Below are 16,585 nucleotides of genomic sequence, written 5' to 3'. Positions count from 1 at the left end.
GGGTGCAATTAGAACTCAGTTATCTTCCATGTCTGTCCCTGTTATTGCCTTTCTTCCTTTCTGAGTTTTCCTTTCCTTCACTCCTATAAGTTGCTACTACTTTCTTCAGCCTTCAGTGCTAAACCCTTACAATAGCAATCACCGACCACATGATGGATGCCTTCAATATGCTGCCTGTAAGATTCTTGAGCTGATTTCCAATTATACACGTCTCTATTTAATTTCAGCCATCCATCTTGTGTTTTCATTTTATAGAGAGCTATCTAAAGCAGAGGCTCATAATTAAAAGTTTGTGCTTCAGCGTTATAACAGAAACCTCATTTTAACTTAAGTGCTCTTGTGGCCAACACAACCAGATGCGTGTGAGTTACAGATGGAGGCTCCATCCTTGGTATTTCCCTTTAGGGGAGGATCCAGTTCATACCACTGGAAGTTTTTCTTCTAATACAAATTACAAAATAGCAGGTGCAAGCAATGCAACCCAGGTTGAGACCACTGTGACAGGCAGAGGATTAAGTCCTTTTATTCTTTTTCCCAAGTCCCAGTCTCAATCACTTTGGCACTTGCCTTTTACTTAAAAAGTAGTTGCTAATTGCTACTGCACCTAGTCTGGTATGTACAGTAAGGACTGCTTGCAAAGCAGACCTTGTAAAGGTTACTTTTTAAGACTACACCTCCCAGAATCCCCTTTTGATATAGCCCAGAGGTGGGTAAGATGTGGACTGAGGCATTTGGCTCTGGGGACCCTTAGGTACAGCCCTTGAAGCCCCTGTGAAATCCCTCCAAGCCACCAGATTCAAAGTGGGCTGATGTTTGGGCAATGTTTCACCCCAGACTAGCCAAACTAGCCCAAAGCTTTCTCCCCTAAAACCAGCCACAAATGCAGTTACTTGCTTCCTCCCTCATCCTCCTAACTCCCTCCACAAACATCTGCAAAATGACCAAACCTGTGGTCAGAAGTGACATTACATCATGTCAATTCTGGTATGCTGAAATGCACTCGTACAACCTGTGGGGGTAATGTGGGAGGGAGCCCCCCACACCTTCTGAAATTACACATCCCTGACATAGCCAGTAGCTGTAATATTAGAACCACAGAAGCACAGAATGATAGAGTTGGAAGAGACCACAATGGCTATCCAGTCCATCAATGGCTCTTGTTATAGTGGAATCCACAAAAATAGCAGATGCTGAGTTGCAAATAAGAGTTTCAGATTACCTTTAACATGAGTTGCTGGGTAGGAATTGCTATCCAGAAAGATATTGGAGGCCAAGATTTCTAATGTTCTTACATCTCTGTGAAGGGAATCATAGCTTCATGAAACTAGGGGAAAAGAAAGAGAGAAATACAGAAGTGTTGTGGCAAATGCATAATGAAGTTCTATCATTGTCATTAAAAATTGCATCAAAATTGGTGCAAATATCAGTCAGAAATAGTGAAATTCACTCAGCCTTTGAACAGCATAAGGATTGCTTCTATTCATATTTTCAAAAGGTCAACAGACAAAACATTTCAGATTACTGTTATGATAACTTTGTTTGCACAATGAATGTATTTGTTTACAAATGTATTCTCTTCCATGTGTTCATCCATACTTACCATATGTTCATACAAATAATAGAGCTCAAAGGTGACTTTGCTACATGCCTGAAAATATTCTGAGATGCTCCAGCAATTCAAGAGTGTTTGGTATGTATGTATGTATGTATGCATGTATGTATGCATGTATGTATTGCTGCATGTGGTTATAGGGTTACAAGGCTTATATTCTCTTTTTCTTTCAAAGATGCATATATACCAGAGTTTGGAAAAATGCCTTTTTTGGGACCTTTTTGGATTTTTCAAGCTCTGATATATACTGAGTTGACCATCATCAGCATCTGTTAATTGAGCAGTTCTGTATGCTGAACATATCCTTCATCACTGATGTACTTATGTCCAATCTGCTTGACAGATTGCCAAAAAATGACCATATAATAACCAGATAAACTTTCCTCCCATTTAGCTGGAAGGGATTTTCTCCTCGCTTTCTCTCTCCTCTTTGTACAACTGCAGAAGCTTCTACCACAAATAGGTAAAATCTGTTTAGGAGGAGAGAAACACCATATTATGTGAGGCACTCTGGACTTGAACTAGGCTAGATCTTCAGCTGCCTAGGTCTATGATTGTTAAGGTGTGAGATTGGTGCAATATCAGAATATCGTAATGGTGCAGTATCACATTATAATGCAATACTGTGACTGGGACACAATATGAAATCTGTACTGGCTAGGGCTTCTGTAAATACCAGGATTTGTCTTGTACTGATTCAAGATTGGAACATTTACTTTTGGGGACTAAGGCCCGTTACAGACAGGCGTAAAAGTGCACGCTCCGCACGTGCTAGGGTTTGAAAGGGGCATCCTTTCCGGACGCCCCCAACCCTAGGATGCACGGAGCACGCACAAAATGGCGGCGGCTGTTCCACACGGCCGCCGCCATTACTACGTCACGACTGTGCCGCCTCTAAACGGGGCGGCGTGGTTGTTACATAGTGGGGCCGCGTGAGGGCGCTTAGTGCGCCCTTTCCGCGGCCCCGGAAGGAGCTCCGTTTCGGAGCTCCTTCCAGGTTTGCGTTGCTGGGCGCAGCCTTTAGATGGCTGTGCCCAGCGACACAGAGGAGAAAGGGGCCAAGTGGCCCCTTTCTCCTCCTCCCCGCCACTGCGGGGTGTCCTTGGGGCTTGAAGCCCCAAGGACACCCCTTTCCAGGCCTCGGGGAAGCGTGGCCTGGAAAGTGGTGGATCAGGGCCTCAGTGGCTGCCGCTCTGGCCACTGAGGCCCTGATCCAGAGGGGAAAGCGCAGGCTTTTCGGCGGTCTGTAATGCACCGAAAATTCCCAGAACGAATATTGGACTTAACAGCTCAAAAAAGGAACCTGACCAAACCCTGATTTTGATCAACAGAGCAAGTGCCCTTTGCCTAATACGCCTCAAATCCAACTCTAATTTAACACTGATTCTTCAGGTGTACTGCTGCACAGCAAATCTTCTGGGATGATATTCTGACCTAACCAACTACTAATGTAGCTCAGCCCTAGAATGACAGAATTAAAATGGACCACAAGAGCATCTAGTCCAATGATGGTGAACCTTTTGCAGACTGAGTGCCCAAACTGCAACCCAAACCCCACTTATTTATTGCAAAGTGCCACATCCCTCCTCTGGCTTTCTAGTAATGAACTCTGGCAAACTCTGTGCTGGGGCGACATCATGCGTGCCCACAGAGAAGGCTCTGAGTGCCACATCTGGCACGCGTGCCATAGGTTCACCACCACTGATCTAGTCTAACCCCCTGCCATGCATGATTACTCCGCTAAAGCACTCCTGAAAAATGCCCATCCAACCTCTGTTTAAAGACCTCCATGTAGGAAAGCTCACTAGCTCACTATCCTCCACAGCAGTCCATTCCACAGTCAAACAGCTTTCACTGCCAAGACACTCTTCCTAACGTTTAGGAAGAATCCCTTTTCTTACTGCTGGAATCCATTGGTACATGCCCTGATTTCTGGAGTAGCAGAAAACAAGCTCCCTACATATTTTTCATCATGTCCTTCCTTATATTTAAATATGACTATTATGTTATTTTTTTTTATTTACAGTATTTATACCCTCATGGTATTTATACCCTCACATACCCAACTGTAAGCTGTTCAGTGCTCAGTTTCCAGATTTTTGACCATCTTGGTTGCTCTCCTCTGGACATGTCCCAGTTTGTAAATATCCTGCATACAGTCTTTATGAGTGTTTGTGTTAAGTTAGAAGACAACCATGGTGGATGAATGTCCTTCTCCCTTCTGCCTAGCCCTAATTTAGGAAAAACACATGCACTGGCCAATCTAGAAATATTATTTCCAATCCTTCCTTTTTTCGTGGTATAGGACATGTGTTGGCTTGTACACATGGTTCTGACTTAAAAATTTCACACCAGTGAGTAGAGTAGCTAGTGACACAAAAAGGCAACATAGATCCTGAGAATGGACAGCACATATGGTAGTGATCCATTCCAGGCATATGTGTACATGTGGGCTTGAGCCCAACTGTATCTCTAATAAGGTATGTGCAAATTAACCTAGTATTCTTTCTGTGCCTGGTAAAAATATGCACTGTAATTTGCTGCAGCTGAGCTCGGCCTCCCTCCCATACTGCAGCTTCTTTTCAACCCTTCAAACACCTTGAGGAAGTCCATGCAGATTTCATGACTCGCTGCTGGTGTTGGAAGATGCATGCAGAAGGCAGAGCAGGGAGTCTTCCTTCCATTATTGATGAGGCTGACCTCTCTTTAAACAAGCCATGCATAATTCATGCCAGCTCTGGTGTATGTGGTGTTCTCAGCAGCTGTTTTTTTCTGCTCTCTGAAATCAGTAGCAACTTATAGTTGCCTGAGCCTCCCCCTCGTTTCCCTCACATCCACCAATGCTGTGATGTGGTGTCAAGGACTGGGCTCGACAGAAATGTTCAGCAGCATCCATTTTCACTTCACCTTCGTGCGTCAAACATCCAGGTAAAATAAGATGGTGTTTCTTTCTCTACTAAAAGGAGAGCTAGGGAAAGTTACTTGTTTGGACCAGAGCTCACAGATTTCCCCCAGCTGGCATAGCCAGATTCTAGAAGCCACAGTTGAAATAAGTAACTTAAAAAAACTTTAAATAATAAGTATGCTCATTATCAGATATTTCAGTAGTCCAGATATTTCTTGAACAAGTAAGACAATCTAGATTCCAACCCCCCCCCCCTTTTTATTTTTTTTTGGTAAAGTGACACACTTGTGGAGATATAACTGCATTATATCTCAGTTTATATAAGAGTTGACTCTCACAGGTTCATTTTTGGCCTCAGGTAAATCAATTTCTCACCAGCCATGTGCACAGCGGTATTTATAATCCATCCCTTTTTGTTAAATATATCCTGCTTTGACATGGTTTGTCAAAGAGATCAAGTGGGTTTTAAGTGTTTTCTTTTAATTTACTGGTTTGGTGGTTTTTATGCCTCTTTAATTTTTCATAGTTATACTTCATTGTTTCTATAATTTTATGCACATCAACTGGGGTATTCCTAGCCATATAATTAATTAAGTAGAATTCACATGTATCCCACACATCATTTAGTGAATTTCTTTTCTCCACAAGTAAATGCCATTGACATGGATTGGGGACAGAAACATTCTTCACACAGTGGGAAGATTCATGTAACAACTCAGTGACATAGCCAATGTTAAATACTCAGTATGGTGCTACTGATGTAAATGGGCAGCCATTCCTACATTTTGTAATAGTGAATACCAAAATGCAGCTATGCATTAGGTGAAGAAGAATCTGCTTTTATCTCTCCTGAATATTCCACTATTCAGCTTTGGTAAATTATAAGCATGTGTTCTGGTTTCATGACAAAATGATAGAAAAAACCCTCTTCCTTTTCACTTCTGCCACACTATGCATAATTTTATAATTCTTTACCATGTTCTCTCTCCCTCACCTTTTTTAAAGGTTAAACAGCCATAAATGTTGTAACTATTTCTACAGCTCTTTGATTGCCTTGGCTATGTTTCCCACACATTTCTAGCTCTACGAATACACATTTCTGTGGAGTGGTGACCACAACTGTACATACTACAGTAGCTGGTCATTAAGTACATATCATTTTAAGCATTAGAATAACAACGGACCAGGGAACCTGTCATTTGACAGGAATAGTACAAACCACAGCATAGCCTTTCCTGTCATTCCATTGTTATGTGAGAACTCTTGATTGTGATATCTCTCCCTGTAACTAGCAATTTTAGCAGGCTGATTTTGGCCTCTTCTGGTGCATTAGGACTAGCTTCAGACACGAATGAATAGACATGTGACCTTCATTACCTTTCCTATGCCACAGTCTCCAATACATTATTGGTACACTAATGGGAAAAAGCAAAGCCTTCATATTTAAAACAGGGAGAAAGTGTGGAGAGATGATGATCATGTTCTTAGAACTTACATAGGTTTCATAGTAAAGGAAATGGTAGCTCATTAGTACATTTAAATCCTATGTTCCCACAGTGTCCAAGGTGGCTTGCATTCAAAAATTTTAAAAAATCATACAAACACACACAAAAATAAAATACTACGATGTATTCAATCAATAACAATACATCAGTAGCACAGCCATTCAGAATACCTGGGTGCTTTGATTGTGTATTCCTGCATTGCAAGTGGTTGGACTTCATGACTCTTGAGGTCTCTTCCAACTCTATATTCTTGAAACTTCCAATAATTCTCAAGGGTTTCAAATAGAGTTCTAAGTAAGTAAGCAAGCATTACATGGATATCTAAAGTCTGAAGAGAGGTACGAAACTCCACCTTGGGATGGCAACCCATCACTGTGGACAATTTACCTACCATGTCCTGGTCATCTCCACACAGAATTGCACTATGACATTTTGCATATATAATAGTACTTCAGAAGCACCACAGTAGTCAGGTAAGACCCATTCACACCCGAGTTTGCCCCATGTAATGATACTGTTTTTAACTTGCCTATCCATGTGACAAGATTGCCTCAATTCCATGTAACTGCAGGACCTTTTCTTCTGAAAGGTATTTGCTATTCATAGTCCCTGAGCATCTGCCTGGTATCCCTGTGCAGGGCAAACATGAAGTCCTTCTATGTTCATCTCAGATTTATTCTGGTTGCATCCATACTGCAGAGATAATCCAGTTTGACACTGGTTTAACTGTCTTGGCTCAATTCTATGGCATTCTAAGAATTGAAGTTTGTGGTGGCTACTCTGGGGTTCTGCTCTCAGGCCACCACAAACTTCAATTCCCAGAATACCATAGCATTGAGCCAGGGCAGTTAAACCAGTGTCAAACTGGATTATCTCTACAGTGTGGGTGCAGCCCTCTGAATACAACAGTTTATTACCTGGTTTGTAAAACTGGTTTTGGGTGGAGAGGCTATATGAAGCTTTCAGAGAGGCAAACGACAAGATACGTTCCAATTTATTGATACACTTCTCTGAGAGATTTCATTCTTATTGGACTAGTGCATGGGGTTTATTTAACCTCAATGACAGATTGAATGTACAGTATATGTAAGATCTAGGAGACAAACTCTACATATAGGAGACATAGCTGTGTTAATTTGGAGTATCCGTATGTGAAGGTACTTATAGCACCTTTGAGACCAACTGTGGTAAAGTGGTTGCAGCATAAGCTTTGGCATGTGTCCAGATGCCCACTCACTATAGATCAAATACTATAGCCATTGGCAATAGTATTTGAAAACTCCTGGAAACAGGAGAAATCCCAGCAGACTGGAGGAGGGCAAATGTTGTTCCCATCTTCAAAAAGGGGGAAAAAGAGGATCCCAACAATTATCGTCCAGTTAGTCTGACATCAATACCAGGAAAGATTCTAGGGCAGATCATTAAACAGAGGGTCTGTGAACATCTAGAAGGCAATGCCATAATCACAAAAAGTCAACATGGGTTTCAGAGAAACAAGTCATGCCAGACAAATATAATCTCTTTCTTTGATAAAATTACCAACTTGGTAGATGAGGGGAATGCTGTGGATATAGTATATCTTGATTTCAGTAAGGCCTTTGACAAAGTTTCCCATGACATTCTTGCAAACAAGTTTGTAAAAGGTGGGCTAGACAAGGCAACTGTTACATGGATTTGTAATTGGTTGACCGGCCGAACCCAAAGGGTGCTCAACAATGGCACCTTTTCATCCTGGAGAGAAGTGACCAGTGGGGTCCCACAGGGCTCTGTCCTGGGCCCAGTGTTATTCAACACCTTTATCAATGACCTGGATGACAGGATTGGGAGCATACTTATCAAATTTGCAGATGACACCAAATTAGAAGGAATAGCTAATACTCCAGAGGACAGGATCAACATTCAAAATGACCTGAATAGACTAGAAAGCTGGGCCAAAGCTAACAAAATGAAATTCAACATAGAGAAATGTAAGGTACTGCACTTAGGGCAGAAAAATAAAATGCACAGATATAGGATGGGGGACACCTGGCTGAATGAAACTACATGTGAAAGGGATCTGGGAGTCCAAGTAGACCCCAAGTTGAACATGAGTCAACAGTGTGATGCGGCAGCTAAAAAGGCCAATGCAATTTTAGGCTGCATCAATATAAGTATAGTGTCTAGATCAAGAGAAGTAATAGTGCCACTCTATTCTGCTCTGGTCAGGCCCCACCTGGAATATTGTGTCCAGTTCTGGGCACCACAATTTAAAAAGGATGTTGACAAACTGGAGCGTGTCCAAAGGAGGGCGACTAAAATGGTGAAAGGTCTCGAAACCATGCCCTATGAGGAATGACTCAGGGAGCTGGGGATGTTTAGCCTGGAGAAGAGAAGGTTAAGAGGTGATATGATTGCCCTGTTTAAATATTTGAAAGGAAGTCATATTGAGGAGGGTGCAAGCTTGTTTTCTGCTGCTCCAAAGAACAGGACCCGGAACAATGGATGCAAGCTCCAGGAAAAGAGATTCCACCTCAACATTAGGAGGAACTTCCTTAGAGTAAGGGCTGTTCGACAGTGGAACACACTCCCTCGGAGTGTAGTGGAGTCTCCTTCCTTGGAGGTCTTTAAACAGAGGCTGGATGGCCATCTGTTGGGGATGCTTTGATTTGGATTTCCTGCATGGCAGGGGGTTAGACTGGATGGCCCTTGCGGTCTCTTCCAACTCTATGATTCTATGTACCCACATGTTTTGCATTTCTATAACATAACCACAAGTTTTCCATTTCTAGGTTATTCACATGGACTGATTATAAAGTTCCTTCCTGGGCAACACTTCATTCCATGCACCTGAGGAAGTAGACCAAGTCTATGAAAGCTTATGCCACATCTTTTGCTCAGTTAGTCTCAAAGGTGCTAAGGTTCCCTCTTTACCTATCAGGTTTGTTCCCACATGAAGTAAAACAGTCCTCAGAAATGGGCACTAACAGAAAGTTTGGCCCAAAGTCTTTTGGTGCCATGACTGGAAAGGTACATTCTCTCACATTGATAAGAAGTATACACACTTACTTAGGAGTAACCTCCCTTGGTTTCAGTGGAACTTGCAAAGAAATGCTCATAAACTTCTATGACATTTATGTGTTTTAGATGCCCACTCACTACCTTTGTTTGCACCACTGAGCTGCTTTACCACCCTACAAAGTGCTGTCCTAGGTAGCCATCTAGTGGAAAAGTCATACCTACTTAGGATCACACTTTGCAAAAGTTACCTTTTCGGAATACAACTCCCAGTGGCCATACTGGCTGGGGGATTCTGCAAACTGTAATCCAAAACCGTTACTTTTTAAAATTCAGATTATAATGGAAAAGGGCACGTAGTCTGTATTCAAAATACTAATGCAGGAAGGAATTTAAGAATGTAGTTCATGTCAGTGCTTCCAAAAGCTACACATGTAATACATTTTATAATACACTCATATACAGGGAAAGGTGATGGTGAAAGAGCTTTGTGAACATAGCTGCAGCACCTTGAGACACTAAACCCTCTCTGAACAAATCATTGCCAAGAAAACCCTATGATGGGTTTGCCTTAGAGCTGCTGTAAGTGGAACTGATCTGAACACACACAACAACAAGAAAGCCAAAGACCTCAGGATGGCATACAATAAAATGAATGTAAACAATTCAAAACAATTTTAAGTGTGAAACGATAAAATATAGTGCATAGTCTCAAAATATATTAGGGTCACTAACAAATTAAAACAAGTTAAAACTGTTAAAACCATTAGACCCACAAAGTCATTAAGAAAATAACTTGGCTCTTAACTTGGTGCTGAGATGAAACCAAAATTTTTAGACCCTTATCCCAGCTCTGCTTCATTGCCATGCAAGCATATGGCATTATTCTCAGCTCTTCTATTTGAACAAAATAAAGTGTGAATATATTTTTGGTTGATATTTCCAAGGATTAGGACCTCTGCCAGTCTGGAAACTGAAGGTGATAGAACCTTATTCTGCCCACAGGAACAGAGAGAAATGGCATGTATGGAGAAGAACAGTCAGAATGTTCCGTAGCTTTCCCCCAGTTTCAAAACAGTGATTTACTAAACTGCCTTGTATCAAAACCTCCCACTGCTCCATAGATAGCATAGAATTTGTTGCTTAAAAAACTGAATGGAATAGGGAACAGTATTCACTACAAAAGCAGACATGAGTGATTAAACTTGTTTTTTTACAGAACAGGTAGTGGGTGTTGTATTTCAATCTTGAGTTCAAACTCCAGCCCGACAATGGACTTTTGTGGGCAAGCCTCAGGACAAGTCTTTTCGGGACAAGTCATGAAGGAGTTTATCGCATGTAATTTTCACGCCAACCAGGGCACGGAACGGGATCGGGCTGGAACGGGTAAAACTCATTTTACCACATGCAAAATTGCTGCTGTGCTGCCAACCGACCGTCACCTGTCCTCCAGTAGTGCTCTGGCGGCCAATTTTGGTACTACGGAAAGCTTCTGTTGTACCAAAATTGGCTGCCAGAGCACTGCTGGAGGACGGGTGATGGCTGGTTGGCAGCGCAGCAGAAATTTTGCATGTGGTAAAATAAGTTTTAACCCATTCCAGCCAAATCCTATCTCGTGCCCGGGTCAGCGTGAAAATTACATGCAATAAACTTCTAAGTCTCTTTCTCCATCAATAAAATAGGTGTAACAGAGCCTTACCTTCCATTCAGACTTGCTGAGAAGATGCATACAGATATACTGTCCCTCACAGATGGTACATGTCCCAGTAGACTTGTCTAGTATTATAATACTAACAACTTTGCTTTAATAAATATTTAACCAGACAAAACAAATGCATGCTCTAATATACCTTGCATGTTGTACGTTTTATAAAAGGCTTCCAGTTGTTGGTGTTCCTTGATCTATTTATTTCTATGATTTATACACTTGTTGTGTTCCTGTTGTTGTGTGACTTTGTTTCCAACTTATGGCAACCCTAACTTGGGGTTTTCTTTTCAAGATTTGTTCAGAGGGGGTGTGCCTTTGCCTTCCACTGAGGCTGAGAGAGCATGACTTGCCCACTGTCACCCAGTGAGTTTTCATGATGGAACGGGAATTTGAATCCTGGTCTCCAAAGAGTCATAGGAGTTTATCACACAGGCGACAATTGGAAGTATAAACTGTGATTAACCTATTAAAATCCCACAATTGCGATAATGGTTTTTACATGATGTAGAGGTGAAATGTGATGAAAGTGCCATTAATCTGTGAATAACCAGGCAAGAAACAGCAGCAAATCATTCACAGGAAAATCTCGTGAATGACTTTTTGCTATTTATTGCCTGGTTATTTACAGGATAATGGCTGTGTTAATTTCATTTTAATTGCGTTTTAATGTCAATTGCACAATTTTCTTGGGCTAATCACTGTTTAAAGTCCCAATTTCCCCCTGTGTGATAAACTCCATAGTCCAATTCTAAACCACTATACCATCTTAGCTCTACCCTTCAGCATATTCCAAGGCGAGCTCTATGAAAAATTAGAAATGATTTAAAATTAAGAAAACAAACATTACTACAAAACAATTTAAACACAATTTAAAAGCAGTTCACAGGAATAGCAACATAAAGAAAGTGAAAAAGCTGAGATTTTCAAAGCCTGGGAAAATAAAATTATTTGCCTAATGCAAAAGTGACATCCAAGGAGGCAAAAGTGATAGTTTGTCAATTGCAGGTTGGGAAAATTGCATTTTTGACTATGATTCCCACTACTGCTGCTCAGCTGGATGATTCTGGGACCTGTGATCAAAAAGGTAATTGTTCGAAGCACCGTACACTATAATAATGCTAATTTTTAAAATACAGTCCTATACATGTCTACTCAGAAGTAATTCCCTAAATTCAATGTGCAGTTAGGGTGGGATTCCTAGCTTTCAATGGGCCTGAACAGACAGGCCAAAATAAAGCCGCTTTGGGTTACTTTGGAGATATGCTGTTTAAATGATGCATGTGTCCTAAGAGGCTGGAAGCTGCACCAAAGCCATGCTCCAGTCCTTAGGACTGGAGTGCAGCTTTGGCGTGGTTTCTGGCTTCTTAGGACACATGCATCATTTAAATAGCATACCTCCAAAGTGACCCGAAGAAGCTTTATTTTGGCCTGTCTGTTTGGGCCCTAAGTCCCATTCTCCAGTTCTTTTCCTTAAATATTTTGTATGGAGATATTTATTCAAGAACCTGTTGTATCTTTCTCCAATCTTCGGGCTATTTTCCATTTACCATGCTCCTCAATGCTTTCCCACAGCACATGAGCCTAAGTCAGGAGTGGGCAGATTTCAGGCTTGTGAGGTCCACTTTGTATGTTACTAAAACCCCAAAATCTGCCAACTGAAGCCACATGCAACAGACGTATACTTAAAAAAAATCCTGAAGCTTGTTAACTTTTTTTTTAATAGCAGCAATCTGATGAATTTATACCCAAACATCTCTCTTGGCTGCACGCATATATTGTGCATCTATGTATGTACATGCACAAATTCATACACCAATTTTTGTTGAACAATTAAAAGTTAAAAAAAAAAGATTTTGCCCATCCTTTGTCAATTACTCAGAGATTCCAGTCTGTCCTCTCTCTATCTCTGCAGTAACCAGCTCAAAAGCCTACCTTACCATTATCCCAATATAACAATTGAAGATGATAGCATTTGCAGTGTCAAACCTGGTTTTTGTCTTGATTGACAGGAATCTTGTAAATCAGATATAGGAACTGCTCCACAGCTATCAGAATGGCTTATGAGAAGATAAAAATAGACTTGATTTTCCAACTATATCCATATTTATCAATTTCCACAAACATTTACCTGGCTTGCAGGAATAAACATTTTATCTGTAGAAAGCCCTTCCCTTAACCCCGATCTTCTCATTGCTGCTCTGAAGATGCATTAGATGGCTTTGATGTAATGTTTGGTTGTTGAGGAAAGAGAATAAAAAAGGAAGAGTTGCATGGAGAGGAACATGGAAGAGGTTGGCAAAAGACTTTCTCTAAAGATAAATTAACTAAACCCAATCCCTACCCCACTTGCCTTTCATGATTGTGCTTTAAAATTGCAAGAATGTAGCAGTACAATATCAGCTCTCTGATTTATTAATTCCATCCTACCCTACAAGTCCTCCAAACAAAAGCATCTGTGTTTCTTTTTTGAGGAATGTATGAAGGGCCCTATTCATGTCGGAGGTGGGGAATGAAGCAGCAGATAGAGGAAAGCCATCCTGTGCCTCACTCCTGGCCCCTTTTCACCTTTCTGCAGATTGGAGAGGCGCGTGGGATTGAGAAAGAAAGAATGCATTAAAAAAATAACCCATGGAGATGAAAGGCAACAAGAAGAGGCACAGAACAGAGGAAAACAAGATCAGTCTTCTGAGCTCAAAAAGTCAATACAAGCTGCTGAGTAAGGATGCTGCCACTTTAGTCTTATTTCTAACCTGTAAAAAACAAACAACCATCTGGGCAAGAATGAATTCCTTTAGTTTTCTTTTAGATAGAAATCTTTTAGATTTCTTTTAGATACTTTTCCTGGGGGTGTTTTGAAGCTTCCCGTAATCTGAAACAACAACATGTACTCCATGTTTGCAGCAGTGAAATGCTTGGGCCACTGGTTTTTCAAATAGAGCACACAGTGACCCAGAGTGTTCCAGCATCACTATCAATCAGTATCACTATCATTTGCCCTTTCTGCTCCTATGACCACTGGCAAACAGAAGAAGACCAACATCTTTCTCATGAAGTAAGTAGATGCTACAGGTGGCTAGACTCTACTAAGTTACCATGTGGTAACTAAGTATGCAAAAGGATCTTGTAGCCTCTTTGAAATTAACTGAAAGAAAGATGAGCTTTCATAGACTTCAGCCTACTTCCTCAGGTGCATGTTTTTATGTGGTAACTGGTAACCTGTGGGTCACATCACAGCATTACACCTCTAAGGTGTGGAAGTATGAGACAAACATATACAGTTACAGGCAACATTGCCTCAGTCCTTTTTGGGGAAAAGCAAAGGGAGTGCTGGTCTTGTTTTGAAGTTATCCAGGTTGCTACAATCATTGCATGTGGAGACTTCTTTGAGGAACATACATAACAGGGCTTTGTCCTGGTTTGATACCAGGTTGTGAAATGCACAACAAACTATGATCAGTTTCCACTACAGTCGGCCCTTCTTATACACGGATTTTTTATACACGGATTCAAGCATACATGGTTTGAAAATGTTCCAAAAAAGTATACATTTACCTTGATGTTCCATTTTTTATTAGGGACACCATTTTACTATGTCATTATATTTAATGGGACTTGAGCATACACGGATTTTGTTATACACGGGGGATCTTGGAACCAAACCCCAGTGTATAACAAGGATCCACTGTACTTGTGCTTCTAGGAAGGACCTGCCTTGGTGGTGCAGTGGTTAAATACCTGTACTGCAGCCACTCACTCACAAAGCATCAGCTTGTGAGCTCAATCCCAGCCAGGGGCTCAGGCGTGACTCAGGCTTGCATCCTTCTGGGGTTGCTAAAATGAGTATCCAGCTTGTTGGGGTCAATTAGCTTACAGTTGTAAACTGTTTAGAGACTGCTTAGTGCAGTATGAAGTGATATATAAATAAAGCTGCTATTGCTATTAACTCATTTTTTAGGTTTTAGGATTCTTTTTCCAACCTGTTTTTCCTATTGTGATGATCTTAAGTTTTTTCACTGTTTAAATTTGGTTTTTGTATGCTCTAGCCTACTTGAGTGCTATTTTAAATAGATAAAGCTGCTGTAGAAGGCTACAGTTTTTGGGAAGAGGAGCAGTGGCGGGTGATGGCTTCCACTTCAGTGGGGTGGTGGGTTCATTCTGCGTTTTAGTATAAACTTTAAAGAAGCTATTCAAGGCTGCATTTACACTGCAGAAATAATCCAGTTTGACACCACTGTAACTGCCTTGGCTCAGTGCTATGGAATTTTGGGAACTGTAGTTTTGTGAGACATTTAGCCTTCTCTGTCCGAGAGCTCTGGTGCCTCAACAAACTACAGTTCCCAGAATTGCATCGCATCGACCCATGGTAGTTAAAATGGTGTCAAACTGAATTATTTCTGCAGTGTGGATGCAGCCCTAGATGATTAACCTATCTGAGAGACAGAGAATCTTAATAGTTCCGTTGGTTCAAACTTGCATGATATCCACAGGGCTGCTTCTTAACAGTTCTCAAAAATGACAATTGGTTGAAAACATGGCTGCCAGACTGTTGACTTAAATGGGCCAAAGAAAATATATAACATCAGTTCTGAAACAATTCAATTGGCTCTCGTATTGCTTTGGGGTTTAACTCAAAGTGCTGGTGCTGACAGTTATAACTCTGAACAGTCTAGTTATATAATATCTAAAGATCTACCTCTTCCCACATTAGATCTTTCTTGGAGACCTTCATAGAATCATATGGTTGGAAAGGGCTTCACCAGGATCCAGTCCAATCTCTTGCTAAATACAGTCATTCCTCCATTCACGGACTTGGAGTCTGCATTCCTCGGAAATAAGCGAGCCACAAACGGAGGGCAACACAAAAGGGCATGAACCCAAAGCACAGGAACATGCCATCACTGGAGTCAATATGGACTCCAATATCGGCAATTTTCCATTTTTGTGTTGGGGGGGGGGGTCCAGAATGGATTCCCCACAAAAATGGAGGGTCAACTGTACAGGATCTCTAACTAAAGCACCCCAGCAGATGGCAGTCCAGTCTCTTTTTGAAGACATCTACAGAATGAACCTTCCCCCCCTCCCAAATTGGTCCCATTTGTAAACTGTTCTTACACTCTTTAAGAGTAACATAAAACCATTAGGTTTGATCCCACCCTTTAGGGCAGCAGAGAACATGTTTGCCCTCCTCTGTGACAGCACTTGAGGTATTTAAAGAGTGTAATCATATCCCTTTCACCTGCACACGGACCTATTCTTCAGTGGCATCAATGCTCTACAGCATACTCCTACGAACCGGTGTAGTTTGTTTCATTCTTCACTGCTGACCTTTCATAAACAGGCATAGGAGCAAAGGCACAGGAGCCCTACACTGAATCACACTATTGATGGTATCTCGCTAGTACTGAGAATTCTGGCTGGCAGCAGCTCTCCATGATTTCAAGGAGCATTTGACCCCAGCCTTATCTGGTAATGATCTGTATCCTTGATGGTCTCCCATCTAAATGGTATCTAGACTGGATCCTGCTCATTTTTTAAAATCAGACAAAATCAGATATTTTTAGAGTGGCAAAGTTTGTGCTGCTTCCAAAGTTTCCTGGAACCTTTCAAGTCTAAGGTCCTTTTGTCCCTTATGCATTGTACTAGGTTTTTCCTCTTTCTGTGTTTTTTAGTTCAGCTTTTGCTGCAAACTTGTTTGGGTTAGCTTGCTTTTTTTGGCAATCAGTGTTCACAACAGAAGAACACATGGAATATTCCTATATTCTGCCACAAAGAGGTCTATATGAGTTTCCTGTAAACTCCTTCTTCTACATAGGAGTTATATGAGGTTTTCTTCTCATTTTATAAACATTACATGAAATCCA

General features: G+C 41.2%; 1 protein-coding gene across 4 annotated transcripts in view; it reads right to left on the bottom strand.

Annotated features, from left to right (window-relative positions):
* The window catches only part of LOC149319863 (galactosylgalactosylxylosylprotein 3-beta-glucuronosyltransferase 1-like), a 65,342-nt gene that overhangs the window by 29,788 nt on the left and 18,969 nt on the right, over positions 1 to 16,585 (bottom strand). For 3 of the 4 annotated variants that reach the window (XM_089512488.1, XM_089512489.1, XM_089512486.1), the window contains one exon: positions 1,220 to 1,324. The gene's annotated coding sequence lies outside the window, so the exon portion shown is untranslated. Of the gene's footprint in view, positions 1 to 1,219; positions 1,325 to 6,192; positions 6,313 to 16,585 lie in introns of those variants that run through there. The other variant, XM_089512487.1, reaches the window with a different exon arrangement.

The sequence above is a fragment of the Sceloporus occidentalis genome, unplaced genomic scaffold (assembly GCF_023333645.1).
Source record: "Sceloporus occidentalis isolate IW3139 unplaced genomic scaffold, rSceOcc1.0.p SCAF_2, whole genome shotgun sequence".
NCBI classification, from domain to species: Eukaryota; Metazoa; Chordata; class Lepidosauria; order Squamata; family Phrynosomatidae; genus Sceloporus; species Sceloporus occidentalis.
The sequence above is the reverse complement of the archived record's forward strand: the minus strand, read 5'-3'. Positions and strand labels throughout refer to the sequence as shown.